The sequence below is a fragment of the Oryctolagus cuniculus genome, chromosome 1, assembly GCF_051225735.1.
Source record: "Oryctolagus cuniculus isolate XC-2025 breed Fujian yellow rabbit chromosome 1, ASM5122573v1, whole genome shotgun sequence".
NCBI classification, from domain to species: Eukaryota; Metazoa; Chordata; class Mammalia; order Lagomorpha; family Leporidae; genus Oryctolagus; species Oryctolagus cuniculus.
This window is the reverse complement of record NC_142867.1, coordinates 6301061-6307909: the sequence shown is the minus strand read 5'-3', so window position 1 is coordinate 6307909 and position 6849 is coordinate 6301061. Positions and strand designations below refer to the sequence as shown.

General features: G+C 57.7%; 1 protein-coding gene and 1 long non-coding RNA gene across 3 annotated transcripts in view; one reads left to right on the top strand and one right to left on the bottom strand.

The window, feature by feature from the left end:
- Positions 1-943: 943 nt before the first annotated feature.
- LOC127487008 (uncharacterized) lies at positions 944-6826 on the bottom strand. 2 transcript variants are annotated; one of them, XR_016227754.1, is made up of 3 exons: positions 6689-6826; positions 5686-5910; positions 944-5536 (listed from the first exon to the last, which is right to left on the bottom strand). It is a non-coding gene; the product is annotated as an uncharacterized LOC127487008 (long non-coding RNA). The 2 variants fall into 2 exon arrangements; XR_016227785.1 differs by having other exon boundaries at positions 5686-5822; positions 6689-6825.
- CAPN1 (calpain 1) overlaps positions 6494-6849 on the top strand; it is a 23617-nt gene continuing 23261 nt past the window's right edge. Inside the window, exon 1 of the mRNA XM_089323746.1 lies at positions 6494-6783. The gene's annotated coding sequence lies outside the window, so the exon portion shown is untranslated. The remainder of the gene's footprint in view (positions 6784-6849) is intronic.

Sequence of the window (6849 nt, the reverse complement as noted above, 5' to 3'; positions counted from 1 at the left end):
AGTCGAGGACCATGCTTAATTGTTCAGAGGGTTGGGGGTAGTGTGGGTACACTGCTTGTGAGGATCCATATGGGTTAAGCCCCAGTCTGCAGGAATGGCAGCCCTGGTTTGAGTCCTGGCTGCTCCACTTCTGAGCCAGCAGCCCGCTGATGCTCCTGGGAAGGCGGCAAGGGAGGGCCCCAGTGCTTGGGCCCTGCACCTGTGTGGGAGACGGAAGAAGCTCCTGGCTCCTGGCTCCTGGCTTCAGACTGGTGCAGCTCCAACCACTGTGGCCATCTGGGGAGGGAACCAGCAGATGGAAGACCTCTCTCTCTCTCTCTCTCTCTCTCTCTCTCTCTTTGCCTCTGCTTCTCTTTAACTCTGCCTTTCAAACAAATAAATAAATCTTAAAAAAAAAAAAAAAACAAAACCCTGTCTAAAACCATGCTCTGTTGCTGTAACCAAATACCACAAACCACATGACTTGTTAAGGACAGGGGTTCACTGTGTGGTGGCCAGGACCTCGGGGAGTGGGGTCTGGTGTCTGGGGTTGGTCTCGGGTGGCCGTGCTCAGCGTCTCCTCCCTCTTCTTACAAAACCACAAATGGCTTTGTGGGCATCACCATCATGACCTCATCCAACTCCAGTCAGCTCCATTGTCCTATGAATGGGAGGATTACGGGCTATTTTTTTTTTTTTTAGATTTGTTTATTTATTTGCAAGGCAGAAAAACAAAGAGAGAGAGAGAGAGAGAGACCTTCCATCCTTTGGTTCACTCCCCAAATGGCTGTGACAGCCGAGGCTGAGCCAGGCTGAAGCCAGGGGCCTGGAACTTCATCTGGGCCTCCCACGTGGGTACAGGGGACCGAGCACTTGGGCCATCTTCTGCTGCTTTCCCAGGTGCATTAGTAGAGAGCTGTAGCGTGCAACTTTATCCACTATGCCTTGGCACCGGCCCCCAAGCTTTTATTTTTTATTTATTGTAGAGGGCAAGATACAAAAGAGAGAGCAGTCCTGAGATACCGCAACAGCTGGGGTTGAGACAGGGCTGGGTCTCGAACCAGCGCCCATACGGGATGCTGGAGCTGCAGGAGGCGACTTAACCCATTACACCACGACCCCAGCCCCCGATGCAGCTGTCTTAACCACTAGGCCACATGCACGCTCCTCACCCCCAACTTCTCCCTCCCACTCTCTCCCGCCTGCCAGGACCCCCCAGGCACCTGCTGACCTGGGTGCATGCTAGATTAGTGTGCACTTTCCAGAATGTTCCAAGGAGTGCACTCACATCTGTCTTGTGCTCTGTAGAACTCAGGATGCCCCTGGGGTGCTGTGTAATGCCGGGTTGCCTGCTACCTGCCAGGGAGTTTTGTTGCGTATCCGCCCATTGGTCCACCCATCGCCCGCGGATGCCCATTGGTCATTTCCAGTTTGGAACCAGGCCGTGAACGCCTCCACACCAGTCCTTCCATGCCTTCGCTTGTTTTCAGTAACTGTTTTTTTTTTTTTTTTTTTTTTTTTTTTTTTAATTTAATTTTTTTGACAGGCAGAGTGGACAGTGAGAGAGAGAGACAGAGAGAAAGGTCTTCCTTTGCCGTTGGTTCACCCTCCAATGGCTGCCGCGGCCGGTGCGCTGCAGCCTGCACACTGCACTGATCCGATGGCAGGAGCCAGGTGCTCCTCCTGGTCTCCCATGGGGTGCAGGGCCCAAGCACTTGGGCCATCCTCCACTGCACTCCCTGGCCACAGCAGAGAGCTGGCCTGGAAGAGGAGCAACCGGGACAGAATCCGGCGCCCCGACCGACTGGCACTAGAACCCGGTGTGCCGGCGCCGCAGGCGGAGGATTAGCCCAGTGAGCCGCGGCGCCGGCCGTTCAGTGACTGCTTAGCACCGGAAGGATGGGTCCTGCAGCAGCGGGCATCTCTGGGCGCCTGCCTCTTGATCTTGTTCCTGCTTCCTGATCCACAGCTCCCCACCCCCACCCAAGGCCAGCCTCAGAATCTAGAATTTCTCCGACCTGCCTTAGGAGAGCAGGGCCTAAGCCCTTCCTCGCGGCAGAGGGCTCCTGCGCAGACAGGGCCGGGAGGGTGCGCGGGCCCCGCCGGGCTTCCCCATTCACTTCCCAGCATCCGGCGGAGCTAGCTTCCCCTCTGCGATGAGCACTCCATCCAACCCCCAGAGGACAGGACCGGGGCTCCTGCAGGGTGACCCGCTGGGGGAGGGCCTGGAGGCTCCACGCCCCTTCCGCACCCCTGTCCCTCACCTGCAGCCCTGTTCCCTCTGTGCGACACGGCTGGCTGTTCGGGGAGTTCGGGGAGTGGGGGCCGGCTCGGAGGCTGAGCACTCAACTTGTGGGATCTGCCGCCGCCTTCAGGCAGGTGTCGGAACTGCAGGGCGTTCCCGGGCACCGGAGAACCAAGGCTGCACTGGCGCTTCCCACTCGCATGTGTCTGTTTCATTCTTTTTTCTAAAATACGCTTTTTTAGAGCAGTTGTAGGTTTATGGGTCGTCATATGCAGCTCTTGCACCGGTTTGGTATCCTGGTTACAAGCCAGCACCAATCCTGCAGCGATGTTACCCACACTGATACACTGTTACTAACCGAAGCCTGCGCATTTCGACAAATGCAAGGTGCCCGGTGGGCAGCAGCACACAGGGCGAGCCCACTGCCTAAAAACGCCTCCAGCGCCGCCTGCTCCCCTCCTCCTCTCACCCTGGTCCCCACTGGGCCTCTTCAGAATACCACGGCTCTGGAATCACACACTACGTAGCTTTTCACGCAGTAGCATCGAAGGTTGCGCCGTGTCTTTTCATTTCTTTTTATTGCTGAATTTTAAACTTCTGACCCGTATCCAAAGTGGTGGCTTCATCACACACACACACACACACACACACCCCAGTGTAGGAGCGCTCCAGGCCTCCACATCCCTGACGCTTCGTGTGGCCAATTTTTGATGTGTTAGTCTCTCTAGCAGGAGTTTTGATCTGTATTTCCCCAATGAGTAGTGTGCCGAGCATTTTTTCATGTGCTTGTGTGCAATCCATGTATCTCGTGGGATGAAGTGTGTTCTAATGTTTGACCCACTTTATTGCTTTATTGGATTTTTTTTAAAGGCCTAACAGTTCTTTGTAGAAGTTCTAAGCACAAAGCCCTACATCAGAAATAGTTTCTTCAAATATCTCCTCCTGGCCTATGGCCTGTTTTTCATTTCTATTTAATCATGTTTTGACAAACAAAATTGACTTTAAAACATTTTTTTAAAGATTTATTCATTTTTTTTTAAACAGGCAGAGTTAGACAGTGAGAGAGAAAGACAGAGAGAGGTCTTCCTTCCGTTGGTTCACCCCCCAAATAGCCTCTATGGCCAGTGCTGCGCCTATCCGAAGCCAGGAGCCAGGTGCTTCTCCTGGTCTCCCATGCGGGTGCAGGGCCCAAGCACCTGGGCCATCCTCCACTGCACTCCCGGGCCACAGCAGAGAGCTGGACTGGAATAGGAGCGACAGGGACAGAATCCGGCGCCCCAACCAAGACTAGAACCCGGAGTGCCGGCACCACAGGAAGATTAGCCTAGTGAGCTGTGGCGCCGGCCAAGATTTATTTATTTTGAAAGTCAGAGTTACAGAGAGGCAGAGAGGTTTTCCAGTCCTCTGGTTCACTCTCCAAATGGCTGCAACGGCCAGCGCTGGGCCAGGCGGAAGTCGAGCCAGGAGCTTCTTCCACTTCTCCCACATGGGTGGCAGGGACCCTAGCACTTGGGCCGTCCTCTGCTGCTTTTCCCAGGCACATTAGCAGGGAGCTGGATTGGAAATGGAGCAGCCGGGACTGAGTCGGCACCCATATGGGATGCTGGCATCGCAGGCAACAGTTTCCCCGGCTACACCACCATGCCAGCCCCATTATGTTTAAAATGTATCTGGGGGACCAGCATTGTGGTGCAGTGAGTTAAGCCACTGCCTGCCACACTGATATCCCATGTTGGAGCACTGGGTTCAAGTCCTGGCTGCTCTGCTTCTGATCCAGCTCCCTGCTCATGCACCTGAGAAGGCAGCAGAAGATGGCCCAAGTGTTCAGACCCCTGCACCCACGCGGGAGACCCGGATGGAGCTCCTGACTCCTGGCGTTGGCCTGGCCCAGCCTCAAATGTTACACCCATTTGGGGAGTGAACCAGCGGATGGAAGACCTCTCTCTCTCTTGCTCTTCCTCTTGCTCTCTATGCCTCTTCTCCTTCTGTGTAACTCTGACTTTCAAATAAATAAATAAATCTTAAAAAAAAAAAAGAAAAGAAACGAGGCCCTCTGAAATGGGAAGTGGGTGTACCCACTGCTGTCTTAACTGTTAGGCCAAACATCCACCCCCCAAATGTTTTGTTTTGAGGTTCGGTTTACTGATTCTTTTTTGTTTATGCTTTCCATGTCACATTTAATAAACATTTGTCAAACTCAAGATTAGGATTTTCTCCAGTGTTGCTTTTAGGAATTTTAGTGCTTGGGGGGTTACATCTAGGTGCACGGTCCCGTCTGAGTTAGGTTTTTGTCTGGGGCATCCTAGGCACAGCATCAGGGCCGGCCAGCCAAGGAGAGACCAAGCTGACACAGCAGTGACGCCGCGTGACCAGGACGGAGCTGGAGAACCACCACGGTGACGCTGGAGCTGTCCCAGGGTCACAGCTGTCTCGTGACATCGCAGCACGGTGGCTGCTGTGTTGTCATCGCGCAGCGTCTCCATGGTGACGCTGCAGGAACAAGCCTGGGGCGCCCAGGCGTCCACACTTGTTGCACACGGCAGGAAAATCGATCTTGATGCTGAACAGCCGGGGGTGGGGTTCGCATTTAGTGTCTTATGCCTGTTATTGCTATTTTCGGGTGTCCTCCTTCTACTAACAAAGGTTCAAGTCCTGGCTGCTCCACTTCCGATCCAGCCCCCTGCTAATGTGCCTGGGAAAGCAGGGGAAGATGCCCAAGCACTTGGGCCCCTGCGCCCACGTGGGAGACCTGGAGGAAGCTCAAGGCTTCCGGCAGAGGGGACTCTGATTATAGAACGTGGGCGTCCCAGGTAGTCACCTAACTGCTGTGCCACGGTGCCCGTCCCTACCACATCTCTTGGTGGCATCCAGAGGCCACACGGGGTGACTGACCTACACCTTGTAGCCGTGTGGACGCTGCCCCTGTGAAGTCCGCACAGTGACACACTTCTCCAGCTTCCCCATAGATAAGCGATACCTGACTGCAGTTGTCAACTTCATCTACCGCCGGCTCCCAGGCACCCCCCGAGTGGCACCACCATCCTCTGTCCGTGGATACCCACGACAGCCACTTGGTTGGTTAGTTTTGCTTTGCCTTTTCTTGCTTTAAGAGGCAGGAAGAGCGTGAGGGTGAGCTCCTACCCGCTACTTCACTCCCCCGTCCCAGGAGCTGGAACCGGGCTGGGCCTCAGCAGGCAGCTTCATGCAGGCCGCTGGCGTGGACTCAGGGACTCAGTTACTTGTGCTGTCGCCGCTGCCTCCCGGGGTCTGCATGAGCAGGAAGCTGGAGCCAGGTGTCGAACCCAGGCAGGCCTGTGTGGGCGTGGCCATCCTGGTCAGTGTCTCGGGAACTGCCCGGCCAAAGCCCAGCCTCGTGGAGTGTTTCACCCTGACCCTCTGCTCCCCGTCTGCCCCCGCCTGCAGCCCCTGCCTTCATTCGTGGTCCTGCCCTCCGTACCTACCCTTTCGCCTGCGCTGGGTCCGGCTTCAGCGAGGCACTTCCCCAGCGGCCCTGCGTGGTCCAGTTGCCCCGGGGATGCCTGCGTCCTCCAGGGCAGCCAAGGCCTTGGGCACTCACGTCCGCCTGCACATGCAGCACCTGGCCCAGGCCCGCGCAGTCAGCAGCAAACACAAGGCGTGGGCGAGTGGCGGTGGGGCCGGTGGGGCTCACGGGCTGAGCCAGGGCTCTGAGGGGAGGATGGCTTTCGCTGCCTCCTGTGACCTACCCCCAGAAACCCCTCACCGACGAGTGTCCCCAGCCCCTCTCTCTGCTCTTGTCCCTTCTGCAGAGAATCCTGCCCAGCCCCTGACTACACAGCCAACTCATATTCCTCTACAGCCAGACTCTGCCTCCTTAATCACCTCCCCCCCACCACTGGAGCCTGCACAGGGGAGGCTCCACCTTAGCCAGGGGTCTCTGCTCTGCAAACACCGGCCAGCGGTATGGGGGCTGTGGCCGGAGCGGATCCTGGCCCTGACACCCGCGAGGGGCTCAGGCAGGCTCCGCCCTCCCTGGCTGCAGTCCCTCCTAGACCTGATCGATCGGCTTCGCTTTGGGAGGTCCGGAATCCCAGGAGAGCTGGGCACTGTCCCCGCGGCTTGCGTGTAAGCCCACGGTCCCGACACCCACCAGCCAGGAGCTGGGGGCCCCTCGCAGCCCCCTCCCCGTACTCCAATTTCTTGCAGCCTGCACGGCAGGTTCTGCGGGTCCCGGGTGGGCCCGCGGTCCTGCTCGCGGCCTCTGCCGCCCTCTGGTGGGCGAGCCGGCCGCACACGGCGCCCGCAGGCGGGTGGGCCGAGGGTTCGGGGGACACCCAGGACAGGGGACACCCAGGACAGGGGTAGCCGCCTCTCCCCGATTCCCGGTTCAAGAAGCTCCAGGAAGGTGGGGTCCCACCGTGGCTCACGTTCACCCCACTCGCGACACGAACAGGAGCGTTAAGGCCGAGCGGGACGGAGACTTACCCAGGGTCACGCAAAGAGCCCGGGCCGGGGTGGGGGGCCGCCTCCCGCGCCGCGCCCGGGAGTCCGCAGCTCCCGGGACCCCTGGCGGCGCGGGGGTGAGGATTGGGCTGCGGTTGCTGGTTGCTCGGCGGCGGGAATCTCGGCCCCGCTCTGGGGGCGGC